An 18,511-nucleotide genomic window follows, 5' to 3' on the forward strand; every position below is an offset into this window, starting at 1 on the left:
TACAGGATTGGGAAATCAAATGAGATTTTGAGAAGTTCAGGTCAGTTGCTTGGGGTGTAAAGTTTGGTGTCTGCGTGGATCACAAATGACTAAAGGATTCACTCACAACTAAAGGACTATATAGAGTGTCACCACCCTTAAGAGAATGGGTCACCAGTATGCAAGAACTCCCTTTTGAAGAGATATATAGCTAGCAGGAGCAAAGCAATATATGTGTGCAGACAGAAAGGCGGGATGAGGACTGCAGGATGGATGGTGTTCAAGAGGAACGGGACGAATGCAAGAGGGGAGACCAAGTACTCAGTGAGATGAAAGTGGGGTTAAGAAGGAATTGCTGCAACTGAGTGTTGCTCATAGATCTGGGAAGTGAAGCATGTTGACCAGTAAAGGATGAATTGTATCTAGATACAGACTAAGTAATGAGCGACAATAGGATAGTCGCGCCTCTGAGCACCCACACACACTAGCCTATGAGGGATATCAAAGCAACACAAAAACCAAACTGCGCATTAGTTCTAATTACTGGTGGCTGGGATGAGGCCTCCAAATAGAAAGTGTGTGGAAGAGTGCAGACCCCAGAACACAAGTTTAACATACAACGATGATACTCCAAAGATGGGGATCAAAGCGAACATGAGTCTGGAGGGGGCAGATGCGGGAGCGCTTCCTTCACAAAAGAAAACAAGGAAGAGGGAAACATTTTGAACACTTTGCCATTGCATCACCTTCAAGCTCCTACTGTTTATTTTTTTCCGTAATCTTAGCAGACTTGGCAACAGGTAATGATGTTTGCCGTGATATTTGACTGAGCAATCACACTGAATGTCCTGATTTCACTTATTTGGCCTGCCTTAGGTTACTGGTGCAAGGCCATGAGCTCGGTGCCAATGGATCTCGCAGTCCGAACTGGATCTTTCAATGAGCTGTTCATCTGTGGTGGAAATCATAGGGGTGGAGACCTACACTCCTTGCCTCAGGATGTAACCGGAAAGATGCCAGCGCAGCCATATTTCACCCATAACCGGTCAGTCATGTGATACCCTCTGAGCATGGATATAAAGGCAGAACCAATCCATAGAGACAAAGTATTGTTCTAGATAAGGCGGGAATAGTCCTGGAAGATGTTATGGGATGAATTGCTTGGAGTGCATCTAGAGGGTGCGGCGGGGGAGTGAGTTAATGCCAGTGTGCAGTCTGTTTGTCTCACAAGACCAACTGTCCCAAACCCTTTTTCTCATCCCATCGCTTGAAATTAAGACAATTTTTGTTGACGTTCGCAAGGATGGTGAGACCGTGTTTGACATGCAAGAACAGTGAGAAGAGATGCAAATCTCACACTCTGCCTTTGATACTCATGACAAGCCCAAACATGCCGCAGGAAAGGGTAGAATCAGATATAGCAGGGCCCCTTTGCAGGAGGAATGAACTGGAACTGCACTCTACTCGTAGATATGCTGGGTAGGCGGTGGAAGTGGCACACTTGTGCAACATAAGTACTAAGGCCATTATTACATTTTTGGATGAGGGATTCCAGAGAGAAGGGTGTCTCACTTTGTTGCTCCCAGACACCAGGGTTCAGGTTAAATCAGAGCAGATGCACAAGTTTCTCAAGGAAAATGGGCTACGATACCTCACTATAGCGGTCCACCACCTTTAGCGTAATGACTAGAGGAACGCGTTAAACAAAACGGTGGAGGCATTGTGGCTCACATCAGACTCCACCAGAGGATTGTCACCTTTAGAAAATATTATGAGGGAGGACACTCCACACAAGGTTGTGCACATCATGGCTCAACGGGGATGGTCAGGTAGAGGCTCACCACAGATCCATAAAGGAAATAATAGGAATTAGACAAGAAGGCACACGGGCAGCATATGGCCAGCACAATGAGGTCAAGGCCATCAGCATTGGGTTGTGAGATTTGGTAAGGATTACATTATTCACAACCTGGATTGATCTACCCAGCGGATGATGGAAATCCATCAGAGTGATAGGAGTAATGTCTAGGGGAGTCAGAACAGAAGAAGGGAGAGTGTGGGACCTCAACATAGTGGGCGAGTAGACGTGTCCTCGGAAAAGGAGAGAGGATTCTGAGGATGCCACCAAGATCACGGAGTGTCCGAAATGGTGAGGAACAAGGATAGCGATTCAGAAGAAAAAGAAAGAATTACTATCCATGGGATACAGAGTAGTAAAAGGGGATCTGTGTGATGTTACCCAATGCATTTTCAGAGAATGCTTTTTTACCAAACCTTTTTTTACTGAAAATATTTCTTTTTCTTAATTTTGGCGTTGGGGGTCACCTTAAACCCCCCATTTCCCTGTGCTTCTAAACCCTCCCAAATCCTCTCCCCACCCCGTTTTACCCCTTTACCCCACCCCATATACATTTAAATTAAAAAGTCGATATTTTTCGTTAAAAAAGTGTTTCTCCGTATTCTATTCAGTAAGCCCACTGGATACTGTAAAAGGCAGAGTAGCAAACAATTTACCTCTGCAGATGGGTCTAATCCCAGTTTACTCTGTCACTGGTTCCTATCTGTGAGCCTGTGTGGTTATCCTCCTATGTACAACTGCATAACCGCATCAGTCTTGAACCCTCCTACTCTTGCTTGCAACACATGGAGAGAGACATAAAACCAATCTAATTCCCTGGTTGCAGCAGTACCCACAGCTCGGGTGCAAACATCGGACATGAGGCCACAGTCAGTGGCCCAGAGCCAACCTGCCTGGTCCGCCCATGGTGTGCGTCCTATACTGTGTTGCTGGTGAGTCCTGCATGTCCCCAGCACTCTCGTGCTTTGAAATACATTCAGCCAACTTGATCCGGGCTCTCCAGCAGCCATCTCCATGCTTCTGTTCAGCAAAGAACGTCCTTGTTGTGACCTAGAAGATTATGGTGTGCTCGAAAGAAAAAAGTGCTACAACCTGGCAGGCTTCCTGTGTGCCACAGGGGAGCCAGAAGAAGGCGACACATCTCTCATACTCAATTTGCTCCCAGAGAAGTGAGTCCAACATGCCGCAGGATCTGTAGTGAGGCACGTGCATAGGGAAATAAGGGAAAGAAAACACACGAAAACATCTGGTTCTGTGTGGGCACAGTTTCTGTATCAAAAGTGTTGCTTGTTCCTAGGGCTGGGGTCTGCAACCTTTGGCTCTCCAGATCTTCTAGACTCAAGTCCCATGAATCCCAGCCAGCACAGTCAATGTTGAGGGATCATGGGAGTGGCAGCACAAAACATCTGAAGAGCCAAAGGTTGGAGATCCCTATCCACGGCCAAGTCTGTTCCATGTAGACCGTGTGTGTGCCGCGGTTTCATCCAAATGTATGACTACACAGTAATTTACTTCATGGGGGTAGAACAGACACGTATATGTAGACAGGTAGAGGGTATAACGAGTAAGCTATTAGGAAAGAGACAGACATTGAACACCCGAAGAAATTAAACCAATCTGTTTCATTGGGAGCACAGAGGCAGCTGACCTGCTCACACTTTCCTCTATGCCTCCCCCCCCCCCCCCGCTCTCTGGAGAATAATGTGTATTATATGTGAAAGAGGCAACTATGCAAGACACTGTTGCATCTTGTTTACAAAAGGTAGCACGTGTAGGTTTTATGATGTGTTAGACTGGTTCTCTGTAACTACAAATGCTCTTTTTGCAGGCAGTTATTGGCTGTGTGAGATTTGCAAGTCACAGGTTCGAATCCCAGCAGGGAGTGCTGTGCATTTCATCCTTCGGGCGGTCAATAAATGAGTACCAACTTTGGTTGGGTAATGCTAATTGTATTTACAAATGTTCTATCGCCAGCTCTTTGGCAAAGTGCTAAAAAGAATGTGTTGTTTTTGTTAGTGTCATTTTTTTTACACCAATTGCTTTCCCATCACTAACACAATTATAAAATAGATACTAACAATCTTTCATGAAGAACTCCACCATGTTGGATGTTCATGGTATGAAGAACAGATTATAACAGTGGGAAACATAAACACTGGGGTTTGTTGGGGTAAGCTGGATACTGGGAGATGTCCCTGTAGGTCTCTGCGTGGGTCTCTGCGTGGGTCTCTTTTTGTTGGGGAAGAGCTGCATCTGTGCCAGTATACATACACTACGCATACTGCACAAACTTTATTTGTTGCTCAACAGAGGCGTTGCTAAGGGGGGCTGAGGGGGCTATAGCCCCAGGTCTTTTGGTGGTAGCCCCGGATAGAAGCTCATGGACTACAACCAAAACGCTAGCTAGACCTGAATCCCGCCAGTCCCGACATTAGCTTAGCCCCCGATCTTTTCCAGACCAAGCAACACCCCTGTTGCTCAATGTGTGTGAAGTTGTGAGTTTGAGTGAATTAGATAAATTGGAGTCCTCTGAATCCAATCCACCTTCAGCTGAAAAGCAGTGGCATAACACAAAATGTGAGGGCCCCCCTGCAAAACCTGCTGAGTGCCCCCCCAAAGCTTCTCAAAGAAGCAGAGGGCGTGCCAAAGACCTCAAGGGCTGAGCTCAGCCATCAGACATGGCAAAACACAGATGACTGTGCTGCTGATGGGAGGAACTGAGCACTGCACTAGATGAAAGATGTAATTAAAAAAATCAAACCCTACATCATTCACCCAGTTTTAAGAACAAGGCAGTGACATGGCGTCTTTCCCCTGGTTTCCAAAAGTACCAGCCACCACAGTGCGCAAACCAGTACAATTATTATGCACATGCTAATAGTAGAGTGAACTTTTTGGTGCCGGGAGGGTGGGTGGATCCTGGGGGGACAATGGCATTGTAAACAGTTTGAGGTCAGTGGTGGCAAATGAATATCTTTATTGGAGGGCCATTACCATCTCGCGGTGTGAGCCACCAAGCAAGGGACCGCTATTAATGTAGGAGGTATAGGTGGTGCTCTCTCTGACAAAATGTTTAAAATAATGTTATGAAATGGTCCATTATATGATGAAATTCTTGCTATAAATTGGGTAAAAAGCCATGCAAATTACTATTCTCTAGGATAATACATGAACAAGAATTGAGTGGATTCTATTTCATCAACACTACATGGGAAGTATTTTACATTTTCATGATGCCTGTGTCCACAACATATGCGAGCATTGCCACTGCAAGTCACTTTTATGATGCTTAGGCCACACTCTATCTATGCCAGTATCTGTCACTATAAATGCATTTCAGAAAGCTGAAGATGCAATCTATGACAGTATAGTGACTGTATATCACTTTCATGAACAAGCAGCCACAAATGATGCCAGTATAGGGACTTTTCCATGAACATGTGGATGCAATATATGCTAGTGTAGTGAACGTAAAGCTCGCCTAAAGCTGCAAACATAATCTATTTCCGAAACTGACAAAAAAAATAACTTTTTTCACCCTCTTCCAAAAAAAAAAAATATGCATGTATCTGTTATGCATGTATGGACAGCAACAGGGCTTTTTAACCTTTTCAGTTGAAATGGGCTCCGAGCAGCTGCCCCATGTTAGCAGCCGTAAGACACAGCAACCTACTCCTTTAATTCAGCACATTAAATGTGTGCTTTGCAGTGTGCACGTTCCAGACTGTCTTTGCTGGTGTCACACCTGAAGGGGTATCCGCAACCCCTCTCTAACCATGGGCATCCAAGGGAGTACGACCCTCCCACCTTGGTTGTGGACGGGTCCCTGATGCGTATAAACAGGTCACCATGAGACAGCCAATGGGGGTGTTAGGAAAGATTTCATAATTGTATGTAATTTTCCCTCCATGTGTCAACCCCCAAACTTTTTGCTGCTGTTTAGACACCATTGACTGACTTTGCCAGAGAAGCACGGCCTTCAGCTGCACTCCTCTGGGCTTTCACTCACTTTTTATGGGGAAACTGACATGCCCTTAAGACAGTCAGTACTGGGAGACTTTGTTTCCCTTAGTCCTCATGTTGCAACTTTTGTGCAACATGTACCACGTTTGCAATATATCTTACCATACAGCACACTTGGGTCTATAGCCATTTCCAAAGGCCCTAGAAACTCTTGCTGGACTTTTTTATGAACTGTGCAGATGTGTCATGGACAGGACTGGTGGCAGCTATCCTTTTGCATTATTTTTAACCCTTTCCTGCCATGTTAACCGTGTTAACCATGTTTGACACGAATAGGTGGCCTGGCTCCAAAATGGCCATGCCACGAGGATCTTTGTCCTGTCTTGGCCATTTTGCCCCTTCACCTTCCCCAGGTCGAGTCGACACGGGTCAGTCCTTATTTGGTCATGCATTTTCCCCTGAATCCCAATGTTTTCGTGGGCTTCTGCATGCCTTGTGTGTGTGCCTCTAGGGTGTGGGCTAGAACGTCTGGTTCCAATCCACATCCTGGGTGCCAGAGAGTCTGGAGTGCCATGAATGCCGGGGACCACCATGGTCCGTGATTGGTCCACGTATGGAGTGTTTGTTTGTGAACAGATCTCCCATTGGGTCCTCTCTGTTTTGGCACGAAGGGAACTTTGGTTAAGAGGAGGCTCAAAACACCACTACCATGTCGATCTCCTGAGTTCTCACTGAACAAAGGATAGGATACAAGTATCCTGCAACACAAAGCCGAGTCGAGGAACCGCTGGTGATCCGCTGGAAGGTTTGGCACCCTGAGCCCGGTGTCATCCCGTAGGACCCCTCTGCATCTGGTCGTCCTAGAAGGTCTGCGAAGATGCTTTGACCCATTGGAATAGTGGGACCAACTATAATCGGCACCTTCATCAAACCCTGCAAGTAAGCTTTCTCGGAAGTGTCCCTGGGCCAACCAGTGGATTGACCAGCTTACCCAGTTGCTTTGCTCTGTCAACGCTGCTGTATCGAAGAGGCCCTCAAAACTTGGTATACTGCTAGCTCTGTGTCCCTGACACCCTCACACCGAATTTCGTGCACTTGGCATTCCCAGGTCTGAAGTGAGATGAGTGCGCCAGGACCGGAGTAAACGCGGTTACAGTGTTGCCCTGCCGCAGAAACGTCCTTTGCAAGACCGCTGCATTTGTGACCCTCTTGCCCCTGAAGCCTGCTGCAGTGAAACTGGGTCGATTCATCCACCCAGAGCGGAGAAATCACCATTGTCACGTTTGGGAATCATCATTGTATCTCAGGGACTGAAAGGTGACGAGACGTCCCTTTTGCCGCATTTGAACCTGCAAGCGAAGTGGACTGACCTGGCATAGTTTGGGTCCGCTTGTGTCAGGGTCCGGTGAGTACTCCATACCCAAACCGGTGGCCCCTAGCTCAAGGGCCCATTTATATGCACAAGTGCCCCTGGGGGCCCCTCTCCTTTCCACTGCTATTGCGAAATAGCGACTCCATCCTGAACTCTCGAACTGCCTCTGCCTTCAAGTGGAGGTCCTTCTTGAATAGTGGGAACTTGTTCTGCATCACCTCAACCACCTTCCCGAGCTGCTAGAGACCCCTGAAGAGACCCTATTTTGCCCATTGGAGCAATTTTGTGCGCTTGCATTGCATATACTATTGAGCATAAGGCTCCTCTCTTCTTAGGGCTTGGACTGCCTCTTAGTTAGGTGTATGGTTGATGTCGAATTGGGCCGAAAGAATATCTGCACTGCCTGTTTCCTTCCCCTCTAGGTTGTCGACATATTTCATGCATTTAACCCTTTAGACCCCAATGGTCTTGTATACATATTGCATTGATAGAGTTGTGCTGGTTTACTTAGTGTTACTGTGATTCTTTTGCTATGGTCTATGTTCCAAAGGCCTTGTAATAAATGTGTCTATACTTTTGATATAAAAACTGTCTGGAGTAATTTGTAAGTGTCCTTGCTCTGTGTGCTCATTGAGGTCCCTCAGTCATCCTCACCCCTCCTGAGACTTAGTCTTGACCGCCTGCCATAGCTACCCTGATTGGTCTGGATTGTCCAGAGGTTACCCTGTTCCAAGAAACTAGGCTGGCCTTCTGAACCTCTGCTCCTCCAGGTCAGAGTTCAGAAATCCATCTTAACAGGGGAGAAGAGGGTTAGGGAGAGGTTGTGGATAGGTAGGGGGAGATTAGGATCACCGGGAAGAGGTTAAGGGATGCAAAGATGGATGGGTACAGGGAAATACAGGGGAAAAAAAACATACCACATACATGCAAAAGCCAGACAGTCTAGAGCCTCTCCTACTTGAGTCAGATGCCTAACACATACAAACCTGCCCTGCTACCTACTAGCTGTCTGCCTCCTGACTTCCTTAAACATTTAAGCACATACAATGATGTAGCTGTCACGCTCACCTGGACTACACGGGGGCGTCGCGCGAAGCTGCACGAATGACGTCTGCACTCGCATTGCACGGGGCTGAGTGATGATGCTTTCATGCGTCTTCTCCCTCACTATCACTTCCCAGGAAGTGGTTGCCTAAAATGCTGATACGAGATATTAGCCAGCCGTGAAGAGCGGGTTTGGCCCCCACCTTACATAACCTCCTAGTGCCCCTCTCCGTTTATGCCTCACCTTGGATACTTTTAATAGTGGTCTCTCTGTCCTGCAATCTCTAGCAGGGGCGTGGTATGTTCAGCCTCTTCCCTGGATCAAGTTGCTTCAATGATCCTGCGGGGCTGTAGTGGAGTCTTGAACAGCTTGACTCAGTAGGTAAGTCTCTATGCCAATAGATGCTTGGTATAGCTTGCTTAATGTCCTTATTGCCCAAGTTCTCACTTTTGTTCTTAATTCCTTTCAGGCGCGGCCGTGGGCAGTTTTCTGATGAAGATTTGCCTCTTCCTACAACGCTCAGCAGATTTCCTGCGGGTGAGTATTAGCGCGAGTGCGTGGCGCTGAATATCTTTTAAATGGTTTCTTTCCCGTGCGCAACTAACCTGCTGTTCTTTCCTTTTTCTGCAATACAGGTGCGCCGCGGCTCCGGAATGGCGATTGGATGAACCGCTTCAATGGATTCCTAGAAGAAAGCAGTCTCTCGGTGAATATTGGCTCTTCATCCATAAGCCTTCCTTTCTGCAGGTGCGACGATCCAGAGAGCAGCTGAAGGCACAGCCTTTCAGATGGACTGCTTCCGGTAAGGCCTCAATCGCTTTTCTAATTCTGTTCTTTTCCTTTCTTTCTTCACAGGTGCCAATGGACCGTGATCGCAGGACAGGCGTGGCTGTTGAAGATCGGGTACAGGAGCTGTGCATACACGGTGAGCATTACGCTGAAGGAGTGCAGAATAACGCGAAGCGTGTTCTGTCTGTAGGGTGTGGTTTAAATAGCCTTGCAAGTAGTTCCAGGTAAAGTAGTCCCTCCAGCCTCACCCTGCACTAGTAATCTCAGGTAAAGTAGTCCCTCAGCCACACCCAGGGTTAGGCTGATTGGCTCAGCCCCATTAGGCAGGGCTGTATGTAGTCCCATGCAGTTTACCACCAGATAGAATACTATGAGCCTGGCGCCAACAGCGCCAGGACTGAGTCCAGGAAGTCCTAAGGCAACCTTTTGGGGCTTTATAAGCCCTTATGGGTGCCCGTAACTGGGGTAGGCCAGTCGGCTCCTGATGTTTGGGAGTATGCACCATGACAGCACTCCCCCCCCAAAGCCCACCTAACGGTGGGTTCTCTCGTTGATCCAGGTTTGCTTGGATAATTATGATGGAATCTTTTTAGCAACCGTGTAGCATGAATGTGATCACTAGGTTCCCATGATCTTTCTTGTGGTCCATAGCCTTTCCAGTCTATTAGATAAAATAGTTTTGATTTGATAATCTTTGAGTCTAGAATATCCTTAACTTCAAATTCAGGTTCCACGCCGGTTTCAGTACTCGGGTCCCAGGTTGCACTGGTTTAAAAAGTGATATGTGAAACACGGGATGAATCCGCATATGTGGCAGTAGGTCCAATTTCACAGCTACCGGATTAATGATGGCCTTTACGGTGTATGGACCCAGATATCTGGGATTGAAGGTATGGGTTCCTTTCACTGGTATGTATTTCGAGGCCAGCCATACTTCATCCCCAACTTGATACCTTGGAGCTTCACTTCTATGTATGTCTGCCGATTTCGTGTATCTTTCCTTAGCTTGCCTCAGATGGTCTGTCGCCTGTTTAAAGGCTTGAATGATGGTAGTGTGCAAACCTCTAACAGCTGGCATTTCTAGAAGTTGAGGTGGGTCAAGATTGGAGGTTTGTGGATGCATCTCGTATATTGTATAGAAAGGACTCTGCACAGTGCTGGAGTGTAAGGAATTGTCATAGGCATACTCGTGTATCCACAAAACATCTTTCCAACTGCTTTCTGTTTGGTGTAACATATATCTTATGTAATGTTCCAAAGTTTGGTTGGTCCCCTCGGTCTGACCATTGGTTTGGGGATGGTGGCTAGTGGAAAGTCTTACATCAATTTGAGCTAACTCGCAACATTTTTTCCAGAAACGTGAAATAAATTGACTGCCACGGTCTGGAATCAGGATGGAAGGAAATCCGTGTATTCAGACTATCTGTTCTAGGAATTCCTTAGCCAGGATTGAAGCTGAGGGTAAGCTTTTTAGTGGAATGAAATGGGCCATTTTGGAAAACAACTCTACTACCACTAAAATGGTGTTGAATCCATTGCAAGGAGGGAGATCAGTGATAAAATCAAGAGATAATGTATGCCAAGGTGTAGGTGGAATATCCAGAGGTTGTAGTAGGCCTGGTGATCTCTTCTTTTGAGCCTTGTTTGGTGCACAAATACCACACGATAGTACGAACTGCTTGATGTCTTTGCGCCATGTTGGCCACCAAAAGTGCCCCTTGATTTTGGCTTCGGTTTTAGCAATTCCACGATGACCTTCTACCAGTGATTCATGGTAATTTGAGATGACCTTTCCTGAAGTTCCTTGCTGGGTAGATAGAGACCCTGAAAATATGTCAAATGATTTGAGTCTCAGTGCTGTGTACTTTTAGTTTGCCATTCCTGCAGAGTGTTGGTATCAATGAGATGCGCGATTTCCTCGTGGATGTCATCTAATATTAGAGATGTCATAATTCCAAGGATTATTCCTCCAGCGATGATGGGTACTGGGTCTGGATTTGTGTATACGTCATCTACTCCTATACGGGACAGGGCATCCACCTTTCCGTTTCGACAACCTGGTCAGTAAGTAATTACAAAATCGTATTGAGCAAAAAACAACACCCATCGGAGTTGCTGAGAGGATTGTGCTTTTGTCATCTTTCGGTATTGCAGATTGCGGTGATCTGTGATTACTGTGATGGTGTGTCTTGCTCCCAAAAGATAATGCCACCAAGCTTTAAAAGCCGCCTTGATGGCTAAAAGTTCCTTGTCCGTCACAGTGTAATTCAGTTCTGGTGCCGTGAATTCTCATGACCAAAAGGCCACCGGGTGAAGTTGACCCGTTTCAGGGTCTCTTTGAGAGAGGACCGCTCCCATTGCCAAGCTGGAAGTGTCGGTCTCATCCACGGACGGGAGATCGGGCAAGGGTGTTTCAGGATTGAGGCTGAGGTTTTTTTTTTTTTAAAGTTCTGGAAAGCTTTTTCCGCCTCTTTAGACCATTGAAAGCGTTTATTCTTTCGCAGTAAAGATGTGATGGGGTGCACTAGTTGCGAAAAGCCCAGAATAAATCGACAATAGAAGTTTGCGAACCGAGCATACTCTGAACTCCTTTGATTGAAGTTGGAGAAGGTCAGTTGAGGATGGCATCAACCTTCCGCGAATCCATACGCACACCACAAGGGGTTAGGACAAATCCAAGGAACTCGACCTCAGTAACATGAAAGAAGCATTTTTCTAATTTAGCATATAATTTGTGTTGCCGGAGTTTGTTAAGAACAGCACAGACGTGTTTCACATGTTCTTGTTCAGAAGGGGAGTATACCAGAATGTCGTCGATGTATACTATGACACAGACATCAGTCAACTCTAGCAGGACGTCATTCATGAAATATTGAAACGCCGCTCAGGCGTTACAAAGGCCAAAGGGCATCACCTGGTATTCAAATAGCCCATATTTGGTACAGAAAGCGGTCTTCCATTTGTCCCCTTTCTTAATTCGTGCTAGATGGTACGCCCCTCGGCGGTCTAACTTGGTGTAAATTCGAGCGTCTTTAACTTGGTCCAATAGTTCAGGAATCAGAGGCAAGGGGTAACGATTTTTAACAGTGACTTGGTTCAATGCGCGGTAGTCGATACAAGTCCCTAGGTCTCCTTCTTACTTAGGCACGAAGAATAAGGGTGAGGCCGCAGGGGACTTGGACGGATGGATAAAACCGTTTGCCAGATATTGGTCTAGATACTTCTTTAAATGCAGATTTTCAGGCTCAGTGATCGCATAGATTCGGCCGCATGGAATTTGTGCGCCAGGTATAAGGTCGATCTGGCAGTCGTGTGGTCTATGGGGGGGAAGTGTATTGGCTTGATCCTTATGGAAGACATCCTGATAGTCTTGGTATACCTGGGATAGCGGATTCGTTAGACTCATGATCGTTGTCACTTCTTTGGTCAAAGGTTCTTCTGCTTGATAGCAAGTATGAGCACATTCGCCTGAGAAGGTCAGCCTCTTAGCACGCCAGTCGATGCAAGGATTGTGTGACTCTAGCCATGGCAATCCCAGAATTATTTGGAATTGTGGAGCCTTGATTAAATCGAACACAATGGCTTCCCTATGCCCATCTTGGCACAAAAGCATCATCTCTGTCATTGAATGTGTTACAGGACCCCAGGAAATCTCTGTTCCGTCGACAGTGGTGACTAAGTCAGTTGTTGCCTTCTCGCAAAGAGGAAGATTCATCCTTGTAGCCAATTCCTGATCCATGTAGGTACCAATGGCTCTGCTGTGGATATATGCACGGACTGCATGTATTTGAGATGGCTGTTGGTGACTAATGAGAATCATTGGCAAGGCTAGGTGCGAGGTCTGGGAGTCCTTCTTTTCGCTCGACAAACGGACCTCTACGCTTGTCGGGTGTGGAAGTTTTCCAGCACTGGCTCTGCTTCAACCTTGCCGGCAACCCCTACTGCCTTCTTGGGTGGTTTCACCGGGCATTCTCGGAGGAAGTGGCTGGCTTTCCCGCAATACAAGCACAACTGTTGCTGCCTTCTTTTGTATCTTTCAGCCTTGGATAGCAGCCCTCGCACCCCTCCAATCTGCATGGGTTCTGACATGTCGGTGGTTTTGGAAGCATTTTTACTGGGACGCACAAATACCCAAGTGTCCATTCTAGCTCGATCAGCCTTACGGTTCTGCAATCTGTGATCAAATTGGACCACCAAGTCTATGTATTCAGCGCAGTCTCTGGGTGGATTGACCACTTGAGCTAAAACGTCTTAACTTGCCTCTCAATCCACAGTGAAACAGCGTTGTTCTTTTGTCGTCCGGCCAACCGGTTTCCACTACCAGTCTGTTGAAGGTTGCAATGTATGTTAACAGGTCTTGGTTCCCTTGACACAGAGACAGGAGTTCATTATCTAATGCCTGACCTTGGGAGTGCCGGGCAAACAACTTCTCCATAACCTGTTGGAACCTCTGAAAGTCTCGTAAGAGGGAATCATCCTGATTGACTAGTGGTACCGACCAGTCTGCAGTGCTGCCACTGAGATATGAAAGCACAAAGGCCACCTTCGATTGGACAGTTGGAAAGGCTCCCGGCCTGCATAGGAAATGTAGACGGCACTGATTCATAAAAACTGCGTACCTTTTTGGGTCTCCTGCAAAGCGTTCTGGGGGTGCCAAAGGTATGGCTCCTGGAAGGACCACCTGTACCGGATTGCTTGGTGAAGCGAGGACTGTTGACCCCATTCCCAGTAGCAGTGTTTGCCCCGCCTCTGATTGAAGCAGTTGTCTGGCTAGGTCGTCTGTACGATCCTTGGCTACAATCAGTTCTCTCCTTAAAGCATTGGCAGAATGCACCTCGGCCCTGAGTTCCACCAAAAGCTGAGCTAGCTGGTCAGTCTCTGAGGATTCCATGATGCCCAGGTAGAGTTTTTGTGTAAGGCTTTGCGTTCTGTCACGCTCACCTGGTCTCCACGGGGGCATCGCACGAAGCTGCACGAATGACGTCTGCAATTGCTTTGCACGGGGCTGTGTGATGATGCTTGCATGCGTCTTCTCCCTCACTATCACTTCCCAGGAAGTGTTTGCCTAAAATGTCGAAACGAGATATTAGCCAGCCGTGAGGAGCAGGTTTGGCCCCCACCTCACGTAACCTCCTAGTGCCCCTCTCTGGTTATGCTTCACCTCAGGTTTTTTAATGATGGGCTCTCCGTCCTGCAATCTCTAGCAGGGGCGCGGTATGTTCAGCCTCTTCCCTGGATAAAGTTGCTTCACTGATCCTGCTGGGCTGTAGCGGTGTCTTGAACAGCTTGACTCAGTAGGTAAGTCTCTTTGCCAATAGATGCTTGGTATAGTTTGCTAAATGTCCTTATCACCCAAGTTCTCACTTTTGTTCTTAATTCCTTTCAGGCGCAGCCTTGGGCGGTTTTCTGATGAAGATTTTCCTCTTCCTACAATACTGAGCAGATTTCCTGCGGGTGAGTATTAGCACATGTGCGTGGCGCTGAATGTCTTTTAAATGGTTTCTTTCCCGCGCGCGACTAACCTACTGTTCTTTTCTTTTTCTGCAATGCAGGTGCAGCGTGGCTCCGGAGCGGCGATTGGATGAACCGCTTCAATGGAAATCTAGAAGAAAGCAGCCTCCGGGTGAGTATTGGCACTTCATGCAAAAGCCTTCCTTTCTGCAGGTGCGACGATCCGGAGAGCAGCTGAAGGCGCGGCCTTTTGGATGGACTACTTCAGGTATGGCCTCAATCGCTGTTCTAATTCTGTTCTTGTCCTTTCCTTCTTCACAGGTGCTGATATACCGTGATCCCAGGACAGGCGTGGCTGTTGAAGATCGGGTACAGGAGCTGAGCAGACACAGTGAGCGTTACGCTGCAGGAGTGCAGAATAACGCAAAGCGTGTTCTGTCTGTAGGGTGTGGTTTAAATAGCCTTGCAAGTAGTTCCAGGTAAAGAAGTCCCTCCAACCTCACCCTGCACTAGTAATCCCAGGTAAAGTAGTCCCTCTGCCACACCCAGGGTTAGGATGGTTGGCTCAGCCCCATTAGGCAGGGCTGTATGTAGTCCCATGCAGTTTACCACCAGATAGAATACTATGAGCCTGGCGCCAACGGTGCCAGGACTGAGTCCAGGAAGTCCTAAGGCAACTTTTTGGGGCTTTATAAGCCCTTATGGGTGCCAGTAACTGGGGTAGGCCAGTCGGCTTCTGATGTTTGGGAGTATGTACCATGACAGTAGCCACATAACACACATGGAGTGCAAATCTCCTAACATAAGCCATGCATGATAACACATAATTCATGTGAGACAAATGAACATGGATGATTCAGCATTAGTATTCTTGTCATCCTTCCCCCTACTGGTTTGGCTGATGGGAAAGGTTCGCACAGAGATTCACCCCGCTGAGAGCTTTGCCCAGCCACTGTCCAATTTCGTAAGCTCTGCAATATTGTCCTATTGTTCAGTCAACAATCTGTGTCAGACCTTCCTGTCGCCCAACCCAGCATTGGAAGAAAAGTTCACAAACAAATGCACATGAAATAAATCTGTTCCTTCACAGAGATTTCGTTTTGAAACACTGTTCACAAATGAAGCCCAACCCTATCCAGCCCACACACTCTGGCTTTACAGTCAGGGATTGTATTTATCTTTGGCTCGCGAACACCATGCGGCGGCCCAAGTGAGTGGCAGAAGGCGAATACAAATTGTCCAAATTGCCAGCGCAACGCTCACCTCCGCGGTCCGGGGACTCAAATATTTCGCTGAATCAATCACTGCCACGGCCCAGGGTTCCAGGCCTCTGCTGTCCAGCCTCCCGGCCTCATCTACTCTGGTCTCTCCACGCCCCACCTAGCCCGAAGGTCGCAACAATCAGAGCAGAGCATGGGCAGGTGTGAGCTTTTTCAAGCTCCAGTGGCACATGCTGTATGCACGCTGCCGCTGAGCTCCCTGGGAAATGTAATTTCTGGATCTCCCCATGCTGCACAGCCGTTCAATCCTTACGGCTGATGTCCTAAGGTGATCACCACCCTCAGGCCTCTTGCAATATCCAGCAATGTTTGTATCACCTTGTTGCCTTTTTACTCTGGTATTCTCTACATTATTGTCATGCTGTCAAAAAAGTGATTAATACCTTTTCAGTGAACATTTAGTATTTCAGTTCCCTGCTGGCTGTCTGTCCCTTTAAAATCTGCAGCAATTAACCCCCTTTCTGCATTATTTTCACTCTATTATAATAAGTACCTCACGGGTGCCTTGGATTGTTTATTCCAAGTCCCCCCCCCACCCCCGAGCTAACATGTGGCTTACACATAGGCTACTAAAATTCAAACCATGACCAAATGATGAACAGGGCTAAACAGTTGTTTCCTGATTTGTGGAACTGATAAGAGAGACAACGCAGTGCAAGCCTGAGGCCAGCAATACCTACCGCAAAGACACAGCCTCACGGAAGCCCCACTCAAGTGCGCAGAGGCTTAATTTAACAATAGGACACGTTCTAATGTATGAAGAAAAACAAAGAAAGCCCTTTGTATATGCAGTGGCGCAGGCACGCACACACTCATTAGTATATATTCACATGAATAGCCTCCTAGTTCCAGAAACATTTTGTTTTGCTGATGTTAATTAGCTGCTAATTGTTGACAGAAATTGGGAAACAGATGACAGGTACAGACTGCGAGAGCTTCCACCCAGAAAAGTGAGAGGTTCTGCAGTTGAAGTGCAGCATTAAGAACAAATGCTAAACTCCCTCCTTATATTTATTACACACATTAAAACGCTACAAAACCAACCGAATAAAGGAGTGGCGCAGGTTTTTCAGGTGTACTTTCTTTTTTGTGTTATTAGTTAAAGCATGTTTCATCCGTGCCGTTCAACCCTTCCAGTTCAAATGGGCCTGATACTTAGGGGGGACACCTTCAGCTGCCCCCACATTGGCCGTCAACAGTCCTGTGAGACTCCAAGATACTCCTTTCATTCAGGACTTTGAATGTGCGCTTTGCAGTGCACATGCTCAGGCTGTATTGGCTATAGCCCTTCAGGGGGCCATCACCTCGCTTGGTATCCAGCAACGCTTTATCACCTCGTTGCTTTTTAACTCCACTTTCATTTACATTAGCCCCTTGATAACAAAGACTGATTAATTGAATATTGGTGTTTCTGCTCTCTGCTGGCTGCCAATCTCATGTTAATCTGCAGCTATCATCCCCGGCCCCTGACTGTATCCATTATAATGTGTGCATGTGAGTTTGTGGTGGCCGTGCCGAAGCCCTCCCCTCCTTTACAATGGCCAGCATCATTTTGCCATGCCCCCTATTCAGAGGCGCTGCTCATTTTCATATCACACTTTAAAGCACTGGCCGCTCCCCCATCGATCAATGACACATCTTCAGCCGGCTTTGCGCACACATGCATACAGGGACAGCGTCAGGGCCTTTTTGTATTGTAATTGTAATGGGTTATTTATAACGCGCTTAATACCAGAGGTTTCTATGCGCGGACCCGGGATCGAACCTGTGTTGCTTCGCATCGTTTTGTTTCCAAGATGAGCACGTTGCCCCTGAGACCTTCAATGAAAGGGGCCTCGAGTCTCAGGGGGGGGGGGTCCGCCAGCAACTGCTCTTATATTGCCAGTCAGCAGTCTTATAATACAGAAATAGATTTACGTTAAGGGGCTTTAAATGTGCGCTTTGCAGTGCTCACGTTCCAAGCTTTATTTGGGGAGCCCTTCATTACAGGAGCCCTTCAGGTCGTCACTTGGAAGTGACGACCAGAAGGGCTCCAACAAATGAGATTTGTAATGCAGGCACTGCAAAACACACATTTAAAGCAAAGCAAAACATGCACTGTTAATGGCCACCAACTGTCACTAGGTGGCCAGCCAGCAGTAAGCTGAAACACTAAACTCCCACTGAAAAGCTATTAATTCTTCTTTGTTAGCAAGGGGCTGATGTGGAGGAACTGGCTTTAAAAGACAACAAGGTGATAATCACTGGGCATTTAGAGTTTCAGCTCCCTGCTGGTTGACCATCTTGTGATAAGTGCTGGTTAATTACCCCAGCTGATGTGTCTTCATCAGTGGTGCAATGGCAATTGAGCAGATCATGCTTTAGCCTTCCTTCCCCCGAAATGTTGGGTTATGTTGACTTGACCTTGCTGACCTACAGAGCCGTGGCAGGACAGGACCAGACACAGATAATAAACAGCGCTTGGGGCTGCACTGTTAACAAAGGCCCGGCAATTATTATTGTAAAGTGTTTCATTGTTGGCACCAGCATTCATATGCATAGATTTGTTGGCAATTGAAATTGTAATGTGGGGCTAGCACTTGCATGTCTTTCAGGGGAGTGATTGGGAGGGTAGGGGTACAGAGAGACAGCTCTTATAACAGCAGTACTTAAGTGTGGGTTTCGGACACAGGGAGAGTTAATTGCGTGTAACATTTAAGCTGCAGTAGAATAGTCTCAGAATATATAAGAAGTTGGATGCATCCACACAAGTAGGTTTGCCCCTACCCCTCTAA

Source organism: Ambystoma mexicanum, chromosome 14, assembly GCF_040938575.1.
Source record: "Ambystoma mexicanum isolate Mex_15411 chromosome 14, UKY_AmexF1_1, whole genome shotgun sequence".
Lineage (NCBI taxonomy): Eukaryota > Metazoa > Chordata > Amphibia > Caudata > Ambystomatidae > Ambystoma > Ambystoma mexicanum.